The 21,882-nt window shown below is 42.6% G+C and overlaps 1 long non-coding RNA gene across 2 annotated transcripts in view; it reads left to right on the top strand.

The window, feature by feature from the left end:
* The window catches only part of LOC124850733, a 133,554-nt gene that overhangs the window by 55,126 nt on the left and 56,546 nt on the right, over positions 1–21,882 (top strand). Inside the window, exon 4 of one of the 2 annotated variants that reach the window (XR_007031535.1) lies at positions 5,302–5,359. The exons of the other annotated variant lie outside the window; for it this stretch is intronic. This is a non-coding gene — a long non-coding RNA (uncharacterized LOC124850733). The remainder of the gene's footprint in view (positions 1–5,301; positions 5,360–21,882) is intronic. 2 annotated transcript variants of the gene reach the window in all.

A 21,882-nucleotide genomic window follows, 5' to 3' on the forward strand; every position in this document is an offset into this window, starting at 1 on the left:
AGTGACATCATCACCGGCACACATTGACACACACACAGTACAGACTATATGGTACATTATAAATTCACATAACCAATCTGATCAAAGGGGAATTTTGCTCTTCTGTACATACTCTGGATGCAAGGTCGCATTCTGTCAACAATCCATCAAACAGGGGCCAAGTGTGTGTGTGTGTGTGTGTGTGTGCGCGTGTGTGTGTGTGTGTGTGTGTGTGTTTGTGTATTTTCTGAGCAATTTCCTGGCACATTTCCCAGCATAAGCACCTTTTGAGGATATTATTTTCAGAATAAAAGCTTGAACTCTGTTTTCGCACCTGTATTTCTTGTCTATCTGTGTGTGTGTGTGTGTGTGTGTGTGTGTGTGCGTGCGTGCGTGCGTGTGTGTGTGTAATGCAGTCAGAGCATCTGGCTTCTGTCTGCTCCCCGACATTAGCGCAGACAAGAGAATCAGTGGACTATTGAATGCAATTACAGTGTGCGGGCCAGACAATAAAGATTGATAGTGCTTTCGCCTTTTATCACACACCAAACATACCAGAGGTTAAAGCCTGCGAGCCTTGAGCTGCAGGCTTTCTAATAATGATTGAAAATATGCCACCAGAGTGAGGAGGTTAACATACGAGAAAAAAATAATTATAATACAGGAATGCTTCGAATAAAAAGTGAAGTCATTTATTTAATTTTTTTGTTTCACCTCATTAGGTCAGATGACCCGTGTGGGCTGATGAAGATGTTCTTTTAGTATGTGCCTGTTATGCAGGTGATGCTAATTGTGGTGTTAATTTTCTTCCATGGAAAAAAAAAAAGTGACTAAATTTGGCAAATGTCGAAGAAAAGTTCATGAAAAAAAAAAGTTAGTTAATTGAATTTAAAAAAAGAAAGAATTCACTTCAGTGGAATTTGAGAATAAACGTTTTTTAATGGAAATTGGATTCATTTTAATTTACAAATAAAGAAGAGACACAATTCACTAGTTGTCTTCCTGCCTGCCTGGGGGCCTCCGTCCTGTCACACACCCGCAGCACAGGAACCTGGGCCGGGTTGCATCCTCTGTAGCCTCGGGGGCTTAGCTAAGTGAGAAGGTGACGGAATAATAAGAGATAGCAACAGAGGCACTTGGCAGGGAGAAAAAAAAAGAAAGAAAAGGAACACAGGCTGATAAATGGACCCGCAGCTGCCATCGTAGTGGTGTCACAAGACAAACCGTGCAAAATGGCTTTTTTAAAGTTCCTTAGGAATCAAATGATGATGATATCAAGAAAAAAAAAACATTTCACCTTATATCCTCATGCTGGGACGGATCAAGATGTTTTCTGCGCAAAAGATGATGGGCAAATATTTGAACAATGTTTCACGTCCTACCTAAATATATGTTTGCATTATCTCTACTTGGATGGACTAAAGAATTACCCCTTGTAGTGCTACGGACACATGGGAGGTGTCAGAAACAATGTGGAATGTGAAAAAGATGAAAACACATTAGATCTCAGGGGGTTCATCTAGAGAAAAGATACATTTTGTGGTCTGCAAAGTAGAAACCTAGTGTTTGACCTTCACAATACGACAGGAAAAGCCGCGTGTCCCTGTTCATATTCAATCACATATTTCACCACAAAACACCAGCGGGCTGCAGCGAGCAGCGTTAACTCAGTGCCGATGCGTATTTCTGATTTTTCTTCCCCCTTTAAAAAAAAAAAAAACAACTGCAATTTGACATGATTCTTGACATGCACGGGAAGTTTCTCTCGCTCAAAGCTCAAAAAAAACCAAAACCCCTGCTCACAATGCTCAATAGCTGGTGCGTTTCATCAGCGCCGGGGCGATTTATCCTCACATTCATTTTGATCTAAGGTGTTCCCAGAACAAAAGGTGCTCGGGAGTGAGGGAAGACGCATTAAAATAGTTTGGTTGCCAAAGACATACAATGCATCATGATGAAGGAATAATGGGAGAGCCGGAGACCAAGGACAGATTCGAGGGAGGGAAGGAGGGAACACACGGCCGGGCAGAGGAGGGGAGATGGAAATGACAGGAGGAGAAAAGGACAAAAGAGGATAAGACAGAGGATTTTTTTGTTGTTGCAGTTTTTAAATGGAGTAACAGCGACAGGAATATCGGAGGATGAGTGACACGGTGATTGTTCTATTATGTGGCTGACTGGCCACAGCCCTCCAACATATGAACATGCATGTGTGGAGGCTTTTCTTCCTCTCTTTCTTCTTCTCTCCTCCCCTTGATTATTTCTGTCCCTATTAGTGACGTCTCTCAGGGACTCTCTTCTCTTTTCACTCGCTCTGCGCCCGAACAGAACAAACACACTTTACCTTGATAAAGCACCGTTTGTCTTCGCTTCACAGAAAGAAAGAAAAAACTGTTAATGCTCTTCAGAGAAGCAAAAATTACTCTCGAAGCCTCTTGAAAGTGTTTTATCACTATTAATTTAGCTTTTCATTAGTAGTGCGACATTTTGTATTATTTTTTTATATTTCTGGGCACGGCTGTTTTTGTCTGCTTGTGCTATTGAAGTTCCTCTGCTACTGATTCCAAAGAAATTGGTCGTGTATAACCCTGTTTCTATTTCCTCCCAGGATTGGAACAGTATTGATTAGAATCAAAATGACCTTTATTGATTAATAATGTGGCCACCATGTCGCTGAGATCACGTAACGGGGGCCAGTAGTCAGTAAATTGAACTTTCATTTCATTATTTTCATACAGGAAGAATAATGTAACATTGATCTAAGTTACAGTCTAATGTAGTAAACTTCAGTGAATAACTTAAAAATGACTCAATTAAAGCCCCAGTGTGTAATTTTTGTACGTTTCTGGCGGCATCTGGTGGTAAAGTTGCAAACCGCAACCAACTGAGCATCCGACAGGGGACACTTTATGGTGGCGCACTGCCGATTCCATTTTTTCCAGTTTACGGCAGCGCTGGAAATTCAACGTGAATGCGACATATTCTGGAACCGTTCTGTGCAACAACCGCATTCGACACGGCGTAGCAAACATGGCGACTCACACGGAGGTCGGGTCCACCTCGTGTAACTATATTTAACTCATTCGAAGTTGACGAAAAACATCGGTTCTTTGTTGCAGGCGATTATACATATATGAACGACATAGTTATGGACAATATGTTCAATTTCTTTAAATAAGTTCTTCCAAATATTACACACTGTAGCTTTAAATATAAAAGCTGTTTACTGTCACACACCGGCCGGCTTGACCGTCAGTTGTTTCTTTTGCAGCGCATTGGGCAGTGGACAGGCGTTAATGGTTTAGCCCAAAGTGCACTGGAGGGAAAATCCATAATTGTAGCGCCCCTTTTCTTTTTGGCTTTTTGAAATATTTATCACGTATACATTTTGAATTAAATTGTGATATTGCCAAAGTTTCCCCAACCCTACTCACACCGATCAGCCACAACATTATAATACGTACACACACACACACACACACACAGTACATATGTTTATTTATACATGACTGTTGTACTGGGAATTCACCACCACCCTCGGTTCCATGTTTGGGGTGTTTTTTTGCTCTGTACTTCCAATGCGCTCGTGGGTTATAGGGTTATACAGTTTGTTGCTAATTAATGTTTTCAGTGGTACTGTTTTTGCTGCACTTTTTCAAAGTGGGCCAAGGCTAACAGACAAACTAGCATCGAGTCCCAGCTGAATTTGATGTAAGTGAGGATCTGTCCTCACTTACTGGGTCTGTCCTCCAACCTACAGCCATGCAGTTGGAGGTTGGCTCTATTTTTTTTTTTTTTTTTCGCCCAGCAGGTTGAGCGCTCTCTGCGCAGATCTGCTCGTTTTACCCTGAGATCATCTCGCAGCACTACAGTAGGTCGTACTGTTGATGATGTTGTTTACTGCAGCGACCAGTGCATCTGCTTGTGCGCGCACACGTGAGCCTGTTACACACATGCGTTCACTTTAACACATGCACACAGAGCCAGCAGGGCACGCCGCTTGCACACTACGTACAGTCATACATTGCCGAATATCAAAGGAAATTACCCTTCACCTCGGTGCATGGATCTTAGCGAGTTCCTTAACCAGAGGAATGGGCTTTGAACCAGGCAGATTCCCCCAGGGCCTGTATCCCGGCCCCTCCCCAGAACGCCGCGCTGGATAAGGGCCGTAATTCCCACTTTTAGGTTTCCATTAATCTGATCGTGACACAGGGGAGATGGGCTGCTTTGCATATCGCCTTCCCAAGATGGAGGGCTATTTACATGATCGCCTCCAGATTGAATATGATCAGTAGCCCACCTCCTCTGCCGTCCTCTGCAGCTGAGGCAGAAAAATGCAGATTTTTCTTCAGTGGGTGTTTGCTGCGTTATCATGGGTGAAATATTATTCACTCAGGTATACAGTATCCGCCATAGTGTTTTAATACATCTCAAGTTAGATGTGATGGATATGTGTTATGGGTATTACAGCGCCGCGCTTGATTCCCTTGACAAAGGCCAAATTTCTTTTATGAATGTGACAGCAGACATGGATAGATCGACCCATTTATCATCGCTCACTGATAGCGCTTCACATTATCGCTGCCAATGAGTGAGCACCCCCCCCCCCCCCCCCCCACACACACACACACACACACACACACACTCTCAACAAATGTGAGGAACACTGGTGAACAGTGTTGCATTTGAAAGCATGAAGGCAAAACCCCATGTAAATGTATCTGTAATGAACGCCGCGTACAGGAGGTGCATTATTCTCTTTCTGCTACATTTGTTTCTGAATATCAAATGAATATGATAAATGTGCAGCAAGGGGGCGACGGCGGGAAGCAAAGTAAGCCGAGGATGTGAGATGAGTGATATTGCTATTACACCACCAACAATGAGCAGCAGAAGTTGAGATGGCGTGAGGCCGTAGCGTAGGGGGTAGACACAAACACGCGAGCACACACAAACACACCCATGTTCCTTACCCTAACCTTACAGTATCAAACGTTTTCCCCTTAAGGCTTAATGATTTATAGTACCGGGACCATAAGGACGACGAGTCCCCTTAATGCGATTGTCCCCACAACATGAGGAAAACTTAGACCACACAGTCCACCTCACACACATGTTCATGCTCTTCCCCATGCAAACATGTTTCCTCCCTGTCTGCCCATCATTATCCACCCCCTTTTTTTTTAGTATGTCAAGCCGAGACACGATTCCACACTCATGTGCGTCCCAGTTGTGATCCCAACGCGTAGACGACAACTATGGCTTGCAGAAAAAAAAACAGAATATCACTATGCAAACCTGTGTTTCCATTCTTGGCAGGACACTAGAAGCCGTAATCACTCCGAAGGTGCAACTGTTCCGTCTGAGACAACAGGAGGTAAAGTTTTTTTTTTCCATTACAACCTCACTTGCGTTGCATTTGCTCTTGGAAAGCAAGCGACGCGCGGCCCTCTGTCCGACGCGATCGTCACCCACGAAGTATTCGCACATGGAGCTAATTGTCACTTTGACATATGCTTCATGTACATAGTGTGACAGAAACCCATCATGCATCTTCAGTCACTTTGTTTCGGGCTGTTTTCCGGCACAGCGAAAACATTCAAGCTTCCTGTGAGTGCATTTCATGCTTTTAATTGACACCGTTGCATGTTAATTCGAAGCATGTCACGGATGTGTCACACCAGCAAGCTGCCAGTCTCCGACCTCGTGTAATGTCGAATTACATTCCTGCTCCTCATTGCTGTGACGACAGATAAGCTTCTCCCAGGCGCTGCCAAGCGGTTCAAACAGTCACGTGTAGCTGAGGTGTCTCTCTTCGTCCTCGGTGCCCTCTTCGTTTGGGTCGCCGGTGAACACGCCGTATAGGGTTGTTGTTTTTAAATCAATTTCCCAGCTTCTGATCACTTCCTTCTCCTGTCTAACTCTAAGCCTATCTCCGTGTATCTCTATAATTCCCCAGAATGGTGAGGAAAAACAAAAAACAACCACCACTTTTTACAGCTGTGGTGAGCTGAGAAGCGTCTCAGAATGAACGACCCTGACGTGGATGCTTCTACAAGAGCAGAAGACCACGTCAGGTTCCACTCCTGTCAGCCAAGAACAGAATTCTGCAAGGTAGTGGACACAGACTCTGGAAAGTGTCAAGACTGGAAAAAAGCAGCCCGGCCTGATGAATCTGGATTTCTGCTGAGGCTGCAGGTGGTAGAATCAGAATCTGGAGTCAACAGCATGAATTCATGAAGTCAACCTGCTGGTGGTCTTATGGCGTGGGGTATGTTTTCTTGACACACTTTGGGCCCTTAATACCAATCAGTCATGGTTTGAATGCCACAGCCTGTTTAAGTATTGTTTTGAACCATCATCATCTCTATATGGCAACAGATTACAATCTTGTAATGGCTACCTCCTGTATGATAAAGCTCCGTGTCACAAAGCAAAAGGCATCGAGTTCTGTGCACTTCAGTGTCGTCCCCAGTCACCCGCCGCGAGTCCAGTAGAACATCTTTGGGATGTGGAAGAACACGATATTGGCAGTTTATAATGTGCAAGTGACATATTTGCAGAAATGATGTGATGCAGTCATGTCAACATGGAGCCGAATGTCCATGGAAGGTTCCAAACTTCGTCTGAAATCCATGGCCTGAAGAACCGAGGCTGTTTGAGGATCTATCCAGTGTGCGAATGGGGTTCTCAATAGAGTGCTTGGTGACTGCATGTTGCATTTTGCGACATTGCCATAGCCTACTTGAAACATTCCTCAGTCATAATTGGAAAACGCTGTATTCCTTTCCGACAAACACTTCCATATGGCCCTTTGATACGAGCATTTGTTATCAAGGTCACACGATTGTCTTGATCTCATTTGCCACATTTCACAGTCCCAAGTGACTCAAGACAAATTCCGAGTGGCTGCTGCCAATGGCAGCAAGATGGGAGCTATAAAAGCAGGGATGATTGGCTTTGACGCCTCACTGGGTGTCTCACCCTGCTGTATCCGGTCGAAGAGTGATAGCACTGGCCCCAAGAATAGCTCCAAATTATTCATAGCAAGGTATGACAAGCTCTTGTGAAAAATATGACTTTGTCTGGGTCCGTTGCTGCAGGCCACGGGAAGAGATTAAATATAAATCTATTAGCCCTGTAAGTAATACACGATCACATCAAAGGACGGAAACCTCTCACCGGACAGCAACTCTGTGACACGACAATATCTTACAAACTCATGGTCATCACGCCTCTGAATCCACTGAGAGTTAATCACTTCTCGAGTGATTAACTACAGGAGTGATTAAGTCTCTACAGAAGTGATGTCTGTATGTCCGTTATCAACCCATAAAAGTACAAGAAGACTGTGGGATACTGTGGCAACCCTGAAGCTTTACAGAGGGGCTCCTAGTGAACTAGAAAACTTGGGGATCTAGCCAACCAGATATGAGTATACAAGGAAGCTAAAATGGCATGAATGAAGGGAGAAAAAAACAGAGCCTCTTTGGCAATGGGTGGAGAAAAAAGTTATCAGTCATCGTAATGAACCCACCGAGGCTGATCATTAACCCCGCAGTTCCCCCTCAGCTCTACAGAGCTTTCTCACTCGCTGAGTTTGAGCTCATCGTTGTGTTCATCTTGGGCCTGTCCTTCGTACGCAGATGCATAAGTTAACCACATTAGAATGTTGATGATTTCATTGGAACGTTACTTTTTTAAAACTCTGTTCTTTGGAACTATTTGGAAATTCATCTGAAACTATTGTCATAAAACCTGTTGAAGTCGTTTTAATCGCCTCAATCTGCATGAGTACAGAAGTGCATTGATTTGAGTTTGCTTGATTATGACCACGACGTTTACGGTAACCAACCAAGGAAAAATAAGTTCTTGAAATGAATAATAAGTAATAATTAAACAAATTATTTGATGTGGTATTATATTTTTGCAGCGAATGCGTGCATCAAAGGCAATCAAATGTGTGTGTGGGTATTTAGAATAAAATCATATTTTATATGAAACTCAAATATTGTAACTAAGACTGGATGACCTAAATAAAACGGGTGTACTCAAAGTTTAAGTACTTGATTAAATGTACTATTTCAAAAATATGGAGGTTAAAGGTGATGGTTATGGTCGCCGTTTGTTATTGTAACCAGAAGTGAGAAGCAAGCGCTTTAATATCAATCACCCTGTCTTCTCTTATTCTGGTGTTGTTGTTGTTGTTGTTGTTGAGGCTGCTTGCAAATGGTCAAATATTGTGCATTGTTTGTGAGCAGCTTCGTCTTCTTGATTTAAGATAGTTATTTAGGAGCTTGTTTTTTTTTTCCCTTTGCCACGAGCTTTAAGCAGTGTGATCACTGGCAGTGTGAAACTTTGGATAATACGTTTACGCATATGTCGTGAGGGAGGTGCTACACAACAGGCTCAGACTCACACCTGCACTCACACTCACACTCACACACACACACACACACTCACTCACAGTCTCGTCTCACTCTCTCTTACCCGCCAACACACACAGCTCACTTTAAGCCCTCAGGCGTCGCATTTGAGAGTTTCATTTACTTGATTAAATCATATTTGCATATGGAAATTGTTTGAAAATGATATTAATTTGTTATATTCAAAGGAGAATTACTGTCTCATATTAAAGCTAAATCAGACAAAGGGGCTGTAGCAGTGACAGGTGATGATATGGAACTTTGCTCGGCCGGGGCCTGGCGGTGAAGCCACGCACACGCATAGACACACGAAGCTCGTGTCTCTTTTGGATGTGAATCAGTGTACATCTGCCCGTCTCGGCCGTCCAGCTGCGCTTCCAAAAATCATCCTCCGCTGCCTCCGTGACAACGAAGACGAAGGTCATTGGCACGGCGACGGGCGGCGGGGTTTTCCTCAACCCGGTGCGTCGTGTCCAGGTGTATGTGACTGATGCGGCTCCGTGAGGTGGCACCGTGGGACAGATCTCCTCCTGAGCCAACTTAACTTATCAGGAACATGGAGCAAAAAAATCAGGCTAATTAATTAAGAACAGTATTAGAAGTAATGGGATATTATAATATAAATTGCTACATTCTGGAACCAATTTAATCCAATTACTGGAACCCCTCATGAATATAATACCTCCACAATCACTCTGTCAGAGTCCAAAGGGAGATGTGTCTGACTATTAAGACTGAAAGAAAAGGGAAAGGGAAAGAAAAAATAAAAATCTGCTCCCTTTTAACAGTGAACACCAGTGATGATTTAAATGGTTGAGAGGAACTATTCATTTGAGTAATAAACCTAATGATGATTTTTTTTTCTTCCCCTAATTGACATTTCGACCATTTACAACCTGAGTAGGTTTTTGTTTGAGCTCCCATGTGTTTGATAAAGACGAATGACGGTAAAAGCTGATTGGTGCTTTTTTTCTCTTAATGGCCTCTACCCAATTTAAGAAAAAAAAAATATGAAAAGAAACAAAAGGAGTACGATTCTGCACAAGTTGAAGTGCCGTGCTTTTTTGGGGGGGAGCGAATGAGACAAATTGACATTAAGAATCACAGACACTTTAATAATCCTTTCACAGGGGAAAAAAAAAAAATCCACATTACAGCGTTAAAAACCCTACATCAAGTCTTTGGAGGAGAATCTGGCAGCGCCGCTCGTGCCCGATACTCAAGGCCGGTTCAAGTTTTAGAGGAACTTTTCTCAATGATAATCTCAGATATTTGGAATTGTGCAACAGCATGTTTGCGATTACGCAAAGGTTATCACTGTTTCTACTACAGCTTGAATTTTATGTAGATGGAATTTTATCCACAGTTGGTTTTCCCAATGTAAACGGAAAGAAGTGAGTTCCCGGACAATCGCCATCTGTGAATACCATGGAGTGGCGGCACGGTGGTGTAGTGTTTGGCGCTGTCGTCTCGCAGCAAGAGTGTTCTCGGTTCAAATCCGCGTTCGAAACCAACCGGGGCACTTCTGTGCGGAGTTTGCATGTCGCATGGGAGAGGTCTAGCTCAAACGCGTTGTAGTGTTCCCCGTATTGTAAGTATAACGCATAATTATCAATGTAGTGAGTGGAGCCACGCTGAGGTTGAACGCCCGTTCAGACCTGTGTTATACTCCACGTGCGGTGTCTGTACGGAGAGGGTATTATTTATTTTAGTTCAGTTTTAATTTTCGGGGTTTTAATGCTTTTTTTGTGCATGCGTCTATGCTGTTGTGTGTGTGTCCTGAACCAGAAGCACTGGTACGTGTCAGGAATCCAGGCGGTGACTCTGCCGCGCCGGGAAACAAAGTGAGCGTAAAACTTTTCAAAGACGAAAATGAAATTATTCAACCACCCCTGGATGCATATTCAATTATGTCTTTTCTTTTTCTTTTTGATCAAAGCACAGCGAGTGAGACGATGTCATTAAACGGACACATAAGGATGTTAGTGTGAAATATAGAGAAAGAGGAGCTCCTGTATTCCCTGATGAATCCCGCAGACAATCACGCTCCAAGAATGCAGCAGAATGAATTGAGGCGCGCGTTCCTGGTTGCTGCCGTTTGTGGGAGAATCCTCGGCTCACCAGTAAAGCTATTATGCCATACTAGCGAATACAATAAAATTTGAATCAATTCAGTTTCACTGATACTCTCACAAGCAATTTGGCAGGTAGTGCCGCCGGAGTCGCAGAGCAACATCTCATCCCGCCTCATTCTCATCAACAAACAACAGATAATGCAATAACATGCAGTGTAATTGTGACGGTAGATGCAGTGGAGAAGCACTACGCCCCACTTCTGTTTTGGTGGTATTATTTTACGCCTAGAGATGGTGAATGTCCATATAATTGTATCTGTCACGCCTTAAACAGCTTTCTGCTGCAGTATACAGATATACAAGTGTATTGCTATTTGTCTGTCCGGTGGATTCAATCATCTTTGTTTGAAAAGGGTAACACAGGTAGGTAAAGAAAAAAAAAGAAGCTCTGTGGTCAATTCTGCTGGTTTGAAACATTTCTTCCATTCTTAAGTGGCTCTTAACTGTTGTTTTGTAACGGGTCTATTAACTATTAACTGAATTTGTTGAAGGTAAACATGGAATTTTTGAGAAACTGGAGCCATAATTTCTGGGTTCTCATCCAACTGTGAAAGAAAGGGGGAAAAAATGAAACATAATATAACATTAGTTTCCCAATAATTGTCAAGCTTTCTGCTGAAATGTCGGCAAAACAAAAAAGGAAATATGAACGAGAGGCATTTCCATCAACGGGTTTGGTTCAAATCAATCGCAAGTTTCAAGTCTCGATGCTCATTTTGTAAATGATGGTCCCATTTAGAGTAAAATAGACATAGAAACATGACTATTATGTCCATTTATGGAAATGTTCCCTCCATACAACCAATAATGTAACATGCCTAATATAACAGGTGGACTCATAACCAGCTGTTGCTCAATTCAAAGAGAACTTGGGCGGATGTGAAGAAATTTATACTCTCTTATGTTTTGTTAGATTAGAAACTAGAGCAACGCTTGTACACTACTGCAGTTTTACTGTATACTATTAATAATAATAATTCAAAATAGAAGGACAGTGTTTTCTGGTGCACTTGACACACCCAAACAAAAGCGAGCACCCGTTACATGATGAAAAAGCATACAACTAAATCAAACAGAGAGTTACCCAATTTAGCATTGCTCACCTATAAAATTGTTGGACTCACTTGTTGGACAGATGTTTTTTTAATAAAAACAGCCCTGCACCTCCAGCGTCAGCCCCCAATGATGCCGACCTGAGAGACATCACTTGGGGACATTGATCAGATTTCACGCTGCTCCCAATGAAGCCACAAAGGTCGTACTCATTAAATCTCATACAAACAAGGAATAAACTCCTTGATGACTGTTGTCACTTTTGCCACACTTACTCTCTGTGAATCAGTTGAACATCAGGGAAATGCTTCGCTGAAACTCTCGCTTGTGTTTGTGATTAAATAAACTTTTTTAGCGCAGGGCTCTGGCAGATGGCACAGAGGTCTCTATTTGAAGCTACCGATTCTTGGCCCTCGTTTTTAGCCACATTAATCGCATCATTTCCAGCCTTTTGTCGCTGTGGGTATGCATCTGAGAGGTGTACCTCTCTTTGCTTGTGCGTCCGAGGATTACTCATGTTCACGCATAAGTTGACACTATATGTGGCCTCGCTGACGATAGCACGTGTCAATGCTGTGTTTGGTGGTGTTTTATTTGTGTGTGTTTGTGTGGGAGTGCATTTGGCCCCCGCTCTCCTTTGTGATCGTGGTCCTAAGCTAAAAGAGAAAGCACATAATCTGCATATTACACACACAATGTGTCAAAATACAGGGAAGTGTTTTCCGGGCGACAACCCCAACCCCTCCGTGGCATTTGGCTGCTTTACGGCATCAAAATGTGATGATAAATATCATTATCATGAGCGTGACATACAATTAGCATGAGTTAGTAGCCAAATGCTGCCGAATGGAGGATTTACTTGATTATCTGTCAATTCTTTCATCCGAGGGAACATTGTAAAAATAGCCAATGAGACATTTAAGCTAATATTGACTTTGGCTGCGGTGAATGCTGGGTTTTTTTCTTCTTCTCTGCGATTACATTCCAAAAACTATTAAAAACTGTAACTGTAATTATAAAACCTTTTTCAATGCAGTGTGCTGCAGCACAGAAAATAGTTTCAGAATCCTTCTGACAGGAGTTGAAAGCATTAAGGTATGTCTCAGAGGGCGGTAACCTGCCAACAGGATTTGGATATTAGGCACAATAATGAGCATCTCACTAAAGCAGCCCACTTTTGAAATATTGTGCGAAAGCCGTCAATAAACTAGATTAATCATCAACATTCAAAATATCTATTTTTCATCTGAAGGACAGTGCGCGCTCGTTTTCCCTTTACATACTTAACACGTGAACAGTGATGACATTGCAAGACTTTCGCAAGAAACCAGTGACTGTAACGAAAGGAAATGTGTTTTCAGAACTTGATTTATCTGTTCAAAAATGTCACCGTCTTCGGAGCCACCTGTCGGATCATCTTCACCAAAATAAGTCATGACAAAAAGGCGGTGGATGAAAGTGACCCTCACAGTATATGAAACTGAAGAAGCCACAAGTCCGTATGGTATCAACCTTGTTTTAGGAAAAGCAGGTTTCATTCGCAACGTCATTGAGATGTGTAACATTGGCGTCTCTGATTGTTGGAGCTCGCTGTTACCATGGAGATGTTTACTACAGCCACGAACTTCATGTCGGCTAGTGATCCTCACGTTCCATTGCACATCGGAGCTGGGACGTCAGAGTTGTCGTTCCATTATACCTCAGAACCTCGAAATTACAGACCTGTAACCTTGCGACTGGAACGCCCCCTTAAACAGAAGCAACACACTTCTTTTCTTGCTCTTCCAGTTAGATTTCTTTCTCTTAAAGTGCATTTTTTTAAAGTTTTAACATGCAGTTTCTTAAACCGAGTAAAATTATGCCCCCGTGCCAACACTGAGCACCATTTTTTAAACCGTCTCTTTGGGGTTATGTCAGGGTTTCCTGCCATGCACCTCACACGCCGGACGCCCAGAAATGATGGCATGTAACTGAGCCGCTGTAATTTGTAGCGATTGACCCAGAGGGCTGGCTATTAGCAATCGTCCGCTGTAATGATAGATCCCTTCAGCATTACAGAGCCGTGCCCGTGCCCACTTAACTTGTTATTTATAGATCATGTCAGGCCAGCAATAAACATAAAGCATAAAGCTGCAGCTAATGTGCTGCTATTGAAATCTGGACATGAGCAATTTTATGAATTGAAATAATTCACCGGACTGGTCCAGTGGCGCTGAGTGCCTCAGAAAAGGTTGGTGGTGTGTGTGTATGTGGGCTTGGGAGGTGTATGTGTGTGTGGGCTTGTTTAAGTGTATCTGTGGGGTTCGATAACCGGGAGCCCGCTGTACTTGTGGGGTCCAACAGCTTTACGGGGACGGCAAGACTGAACCCTACAAGTTCAGACGACCGTTTGAGAGTCAAGACTTGGTTTTTGAGTTAGGGTTAGTCATTCAGTTGTGATAGGTAAGTTTAAGGTAAAGACGAATGATGGTTAAGTGTCGTCGCTTTAATCTAACTTTGGATTAAACTTTATATAGTCTCTTTTTTTTTTAACCAAAAGTAAAAACCTACCTGCACTTCACCTGAGCGCGGTGCAACGTGGCCATGTGGGGAACCTTGAAACCGTCTTTTCAGATTACCTTGTTTTTTTGGGGTTTTTTTGCTGCACATACTTTTCACAGGAATAAAGCCTAGATGGTTGGTTTAAGTTTTACAAAATATAAACAGCTAAAAAATGTAATAATGTTCACCTTCAAAATACATAAAATATACAAAAAACCATCATAAAGTCTTTTGAAATTGTGTTTAATTTTATTTGGAGCACAGCTGAATGGATGTTGTTTAGTTTAATCTAACCCATCGCTCTATGAAAAGCAGTTTGTGTTTCAGTGTCAACCTGGTTGCAATTTATTCATTTCATTTATGCAGGGATATTCAGTAGCCCTGAGAGCAGATTAGAAGTGTTTTTCTACCACCATCTCATGGAGTGGTGATTCAAAACAGCAACTGTATGGATTCCAAAATGATTACAAAGCCTGAGAAGAACCGGGCTTTCTAATAATTTGAAGTTGAAGTCAATAGATCAAAAATGTCTGGACTTTTTACAAGCTTCCTTTAAAACAAACATGGCATCCAGTGAACTGAGTATTTACGTGTGTGTGTGTGTGTGTGTTAGGGTGTTGTTCAGATCAGTGTGTTTTCCACAGTGAGCTGTAAACCTGCTTGTTCGTGCTGTCGTCCACGGTGCCTCCTGTGTGTGAACGTGTGGCTGTGTTTGTGCACGCACACAAGCAAGTGTGTCCTTGATTGTGTGTGTGTGTGTGTGTGTGTGTGTGTGTGTGTGTGCGTGTAGACCGCCTGCTGACTCCCCCCCCCATCGTATTGTTTTCTTGAGCTTCTCAGGGAGAAATCCTCTTGTCCCCGAGGCTAGAGCCCCATACATAGCAGATGTTCCACTGAAAAGGCCATGAATGTTTAATCATTTGTGTTATTGATGCTGCCTTTTTGTTTGTTAGCAAGTTTGAGCGACTGTTAGGGTTTTACGTCTCCATTTTTGCATGCATAAGCGCGCGCGTGTGTGTGTGTGGGGGGGGGGTGCAAATGGAGAGATCTTGGAAAATTCACAAATATCAATCTTTTCATTTGGTTGAAAAAAAAACTCAATGAATGAATGAATAATGAAGTCTATTAAAAATGTTATTCAGGATCATTTTTGGGTTTGCTGTGTCAAATATCACATCAATGCACTCTTGTAAAACAAGACAGCCTTTTCTGTTCTTTTTTATTTTTTTGGTTAAACAGAAAGTTAAACCCTTTCCCCTGATCATGGATGAACAAACTGGGCTCTGTCTCTAAACTGTGATTTGTTGGACTTAAAGCTGCTGTTTTAGTATTTGAGCTGACAGCCAGATTTGATCATAATTAGACAGCATGCCGTGGGCTTTGATTGGCACAGTAATTGGATTGTCATTGGGGCTGAAAAGCTATTATCTTTGGATCATGCCCCATGAAATTTGTTGGAAAAACTTCTGTGGCCGTCATTAAGTCGGCCATCTTGGGGGCCTTGCAAATTAGCTTTTTTTTTTGCATTGAAGGAAGAGAGAGCAGGAATATGTGTGCAGGAAGGAGAGAAAAAAAGGTACCTGTGCACCGTTGGGACCCTTAGATCCTTCGAATTGCAGCAACAACAATCTGGGCCCTATTGATTAATGATATTAGCATAGCAGGTAGCGCTAAGTCGAAAAGCGCCGTGCTGGGTTATTGCCCATCGCTCTCGCCCACTTGCCAGTAATGGGGCTGGTTGGGGTGAGGGGGTGGGGGCGCAGAAAGTGAAGGAGAGGGATAATGAGAAAGAGTTGAGTCTGCAAGGGAGGGGAGTGAGGGGAGGAAAAGGGGAAACTGCAGGGTGGATTTTCATTTGCATCAATTGTTTATGTAAAGTATAACCGTTTTAGGGGAATAAGTAGCACTATGAGGTAAAGAAAATGAGAATATAGGTGTGAGACGTGAAATAGGTAACATTCCTCAAAGCTGTTTGGCAATGAAATCAACTTACTCACTTCTGAAAGCAGAAAAACACACCAGAAACACTGCAGTGCACTCCTGGGGTCATGAGTCAGAGTCAGGCACAGTTATTTCCATGAAATCAATCCAGAAATCAACAACTGCTTCCAAACTTTGCACAAAGCTCTACATTGACTGGTTGACGCCTTTGTCGGTATGTTCCCTGTAAATAACTACCAGATTACACCGTTTTGGAAACAACCCAGAAAATGATTAGGGAATTACAGAGCCGTAAAGTACTTACATTTCATTCAGTTTCAAAGCCCTCTACTGGTGTAGAATTACAAAAGTTGAAAATACTGAATTGTTTTAACCGAAGGTGTAGGCACATCGAGACACATGACGAGGAATCATGTCTGTTTTCAGCCATGACTGATGACTTTATACTTGTCTTCAAGTTGGAATGACCAACTCCAAAGATTAAAAATTATGTCATATAAAGTGCAGAAAATAAACAAAGTTTATCCAAAAGCAGCCAATCACATTGCACGAGCAGGTGGGAGAGGTCTTTGGCAGTGAAGGTCATCAGACAGACATTGGATGATACATTGGAAAAGATTCGGCTGTGGTCCACAGCAGTATGCAAAACATGCAGCTCAAATATATTGTGTGTAAACAACATTGTTTGAGCTGAGCTGTTGTTGACAGCGGCAAGTCAGTTTCTTTGCATACAACAATTAGCAGCCAATATGAATTACTAGGAATGTCCAGATGTTTGATTGGTACGCTACTGTACATCTCATGTTTTCAGCATGAAACAATGTAAATATGTGCTGCAATAATTTAGCAGACCACTGACAATCAGAACAGTTTGAGTTTTAGATAAAGCTTTAACGAAAGTTCAATGTGCAACAAGGGTTCAACTTGGTTACTGTTGAGTAGGGGTTTCAGAGCAGTCAAAAGCTGAGGCAAGGTCCCAGGGAGATAAAAAGAGTTTTGGTCGCTGAAAGACAAAAAACTGAATACGTATCAAGGAAAAAATCACAAAAGACAAAAAATGTTCAAAGTGACTGCGATTGATTTGGTCTGGAGCACTACCGATGTTCTTGCAGAACAATATGGCAACTAGCAGACAAAGAGTCTCAGCTTTTAAAAAGCAGGTAACGAGCTGATTGGCGTCAGGTGCGTCGGCAGGTAACGAGCTGATTGGAGTCAGGTACGTCGGGAAAGCAGGCCACGCCCCTTGCCGCACCTACAACCACACATCCACACACACACACACACATACACCACACCCGAGGATGAGGTGAAACTTAGGAAAGAAAAAAAAAATCATTAACAAGTCACAGCGTGAGCCATTACACCATGTTCTTTAGTTACTCCTCTTCTTATTCTTCTTCTTCTTCTTCTTCAGCAGCTTAGACACCATTTGGCGCATTACCGCCACTTACAGTGTACCCTTTGCTTTCCTTTCCTTTCGACTTAGGACTTGATGACTTCATATCAGCGAGAGGTGATTTTATTTGGACTTACAAAGCAACAATTATCAACCTCAAAATAATACTTGAAGAATACATTGAGGTGTCAGTGTGTGTGTGTGTGTGTGTGTGTGTGTTCGCCTGCCTGTGCACTTCCGACTCCATGCCTCGGGCAAATGGCTCCCAAATTGACTTTCCCAGCCCTCAAGGCCAATTCCGCTGCTGTGAACCCTCCAGGGGCCAAGGGTTGACAACATGGCAACACTACACTGTGTTCCCACAGAAAAATGATGACATTAATATACTGGGATATAACAATGTGAGACGCATTAGGCAGCATTATGTTATGTTCTTTCTTACATAAAGAGAGAGAGAGAGAGTGTGCGTGTGTGTGTGTGTGTGTGTCTCGCGCTTATCTATTACCTCTGGCTCATGATATAGGGTCTCTGTACACATAACAGCCTATTTTGCATATGTGGATGCATGACTTGTGCATGGTAATGAATGTAGCTTTACATCATATCTGAAAGGTGTGATACAGTAGGAGAATGTTTTGTTCTGTTGATGGCCGTTCCCTCTGTCATTGTGTCTGTGGGTAAAAGTTTCCAAGCAGGCACTGTTGATCATGGCCTATCGAGCGCAATCTGATTTGCATTCAGTGGACGCGTCATTATTCACAACATTTGATGTCCACAAAAACACATTAGACCTCTCTGTTTAGGTGCCGAGCGGCGATGGCCGCGGCCGCCCAGACGTAGTTTGTGCGCCCAAATAGTCAAATGTAAATTGATATAAGACAATGCCCCATTAACTTTTTCATTAATGGTTATAATGCATTCCGGGTGTCTTCCGTGGAGTAGTGTGCTTCCCTGAGCATGGCCACACACACACACACAGACAAACACACACAACATAAACATGTTCACAACACAAACTGACACGGATAAATCATACAGGAAACACCAAAAACACACACACACACAAATTCCTCAATTAGCGAACGTCACATACATTTATCTGCAGACGCTGAGCAGAATTTCGACTTAAAAACAGTATATATCATTTAGCGCTGCTTTACTTTAATTAGACCATTATTGAACCTTCACCAAATCATACTGCCAGATGTGTTCACAGCTGTTTGAATGGGCATCATGGGGCTCGTATCGGCTTTATTTTCCATCCCTTTCCACGGATGTCGCGAACGAGGAATGTGAAATGACTCGCCCTTAACGCAGCCGTGGTGTGCTGTACGCTGGTGCATACAGTCAAAGCTGGTGTACACAGATACATATATTAGTGAGCCATCAAGAACATTTTTATTCAATTTATGGTTGTAATGTTGTGACACAATAGAATCCGGCTCATAGACACTGAGGTCAAATGGTGTGAATTGTGTACTGAGAATGTGTCAACAAGTTCTTTTATAGCCGGACACAAAAGAGGCTTATTTCAATGTAGTCGAGTATGAATCCAGTCATCGTTCCTTTTTACCTCCGTTTTGTTCTCCACCACCGTCTTGGCTGGCTCTTTCGCTGCTGAACAGTCCACTATGTTCTGTCTGCTGCTAGTGCACAGCGGCTTCATCAGAGCTTCTCTTTTTTTTTTTTTTTTAATGAAACAGCTGCCTGACGCCGCTGCGATGAGTTTGATAGGACCAGACTCCGAAATGAAATGCACCATAAAGCTGAAAGGAAGCGCAGTCTGGTGATAATTCTCTGTGAGTTTTTCCACAAAAAGACTACATCTTTCACTTTACACACACCATTTACGTCATTGTTAATAAAGGAAATATTGATAAGTGCAGCTTCAACAGTGTCCTCATCAGCCAATAAATCAGTGACAGAACACGTACAGGAGATATATAGCTGACGAAATCTGAGAATTATCGCCAGCTTTTTTTGGGAAACCAGTGGGAATAAGAGGAAAATATTACTCCCCATCTTTTCAACCTGAATTACCTCCCACCTTCCTTTTTACACTAATCTCTGCACACACATGTTTACCATGTGCACACACACACACACACACACACACAAACACCTCCACCAGCAGTCACCGCAAGAATTAATGTGTCTATTGTTCGGCCAACGCGCCAGGCACTTATCCCTGAGTGTTGCAGGCTGGTGAAGAGGGAAAGAAATTAAAGGTGTGTGTGCAAAGCATTCGCACATACAAAGGTCGCTAGGCTGCAAAACCATGGCAACATTTACGAGATCAAGCATGAATGGCATCTGGGAGAGTTCAGTTTACTCTGGTGTCTGTGTGTTTGTGAACACACTGAAGTGCGGAGGCTGTAGTTTACTTAGCCCAATAATTAAGTTGGCTTGGGAGCAGAGAGAAACAAATAGCGCGGCTAATACGGGAGGGGCCACTGCACATTCAGAGCCACTGATGCTTTGCATGTCACACAAAGTTATTCTCCAGTCAATTATGGCAGAAATGTATGGCTAATAACAAAAACAAAACAAAAAGAAAAAGTCTTATTTCAGTCTCAGCCACGTTAACTTTTGTTCTTCTCCTAAGTTGTATTGTATTAACTAGAGTATTTGTCAACTCTGCATTGTTTAATATAGTTTCATATCGGGGCCATTGTTGGGGGGGGAAATATTTTGTCAATTATTTTCAAAATTCTGTATTCAAAAATAATTTTGAGATGTTATAGTAATACACGAAGTTAACGAAGCAATAAAATCTTACATTTATCTTGATTCACAAAATATTACATCCTCTTTATGAAATATTACAAATAAGTTGTTTTTCCTTCCTATGAAAATACTAGAGCTTTATTTATTTAAAACCCAAATGTAAAATGATTCAAACTTGATTGCGTTTTATTTCTCCAGTTTGTTCTGGCCCTGTACAAACATATTAGTGCTATAAAAGGTCTAAAACTTATATCTTAACTGTAAATTAAGCAAAACAGAATAATCAGAGGATTTCTTTAATACGTTTACATCATATTTTGGCGGATCTTTCTAGCAGGAAATTGTCAAGACTTAACTAACAAGATCCAGAGTAACTTAATAGTTTATCATTAAGTGTTTATCAAATTAAATGTTGACATATTTTAAGGTGATTTTAACCCTCGTTATGATAATCGCTCCCTTTATTTCTTTCACATCTACGTAGAATCGACCAAATAAAAAATGAGAAGGGCTTCCATATTGTCTTCTCTGCACTTGTTTACCCAATCCCCTTCGCTCTCCCTATTAAATTTACTGTTGAGGAGCGAGGACATTAACAGAACAAAACAGCGCAACAAATAACGTGGACATTTCATGCGCAAGCTGCGAATTGAGCGATGTATTAATGGGAGGAAATTATTGTGCATTCAATTACGGCACAATGCCTCCCAGAGATGTTTGTGTGATTCGGCCGCTGCCTGCCACGGCAGTGGGGGGGGGCAGACCCCCCTCCCCGCAGACACACTGACTGATGAGCGCCCTAATCTGCTAATCTCACCAATGGGTGTGGGAGGTGGGTTGGAGGGGGTGTTTATCTGATGAGCCAAACACCCCGACTCGCAGCCCGCTAACGGTGGCCAATAAAATTAAAGAGCTGGTGCGTGCCCGGGCGGTGGAGGAAGACGAAAGAGGAAATCAGAGATAGATAAACAAATAGAATCATAAAAAGGCAGGGCGCTGCTGAAGTGGTAATTCAGTGGGAGTTCATTAGGGGAGAGACGGAGGAATGAGGAGTGGAGGGCTAAACTGTGGATGACATTACCTCTAATGTGGCTCCCCTGCAGAGTTTGTGATAGGGTGGCCGTTCCAGGCGAAAAATAGGGTTTTTTAGCATGACGCCACGCTCACAAAGACAAACTCCGACTAAATAGGATTTTTTTTTTTCTTTCTCTCCCCGAAACATTGCACTATTTCAGCGAGGAAAACATCTCCGAATGGGGTTCTCAAATGTGTTCGGGCATTCCGCCAAGTGGAGACAACATGGACAAATGAGTTTCGTGGCGTGGCGAATTTGCATGGCGCTCCAGAGTTTTGAGCGGTGAGCCTAAAGCAACCTTTTTTCCCCGCTGAAAACGACCAGACCACCCGTCAGCAAGGTTCCATCAGTTGCACCGTCTGGTATATGAAACATCATTTCGTCTCTCTCTCTCTCTCTCTCTCTCTCTCTCTCCCTCTCCATGTAGATGGATCTGGGTTCAATTTTTGAAATATCTGTCTGTAAAAGTCTGCCCACGCCCGAATGCAACGGACGAGAGTGAAATGCTGTCTGTGGCGCTCCGAGCCGTGGAAGTGGTACATTCCCGCTGAACTTCGCAGGCGACCCGAGGCCCTCGCACTCCTCTGTCCTCTACCAGTCACCTGA

Source organism: Scophthalmus maximus, chromosome 10, assembly GCF_022379125.1.
Source record: "Scophthalmus maximus strain ysfricsl-2021 chromosome 10, ASM2237912v1, whole genome shotgun sequence".
NCBI lineage: Eukaryota > Metazoa > Chordata > Actinopteri > Pleuronectiformes > Scophthalmidae > Scophthalmus > Scophthalmus maximus.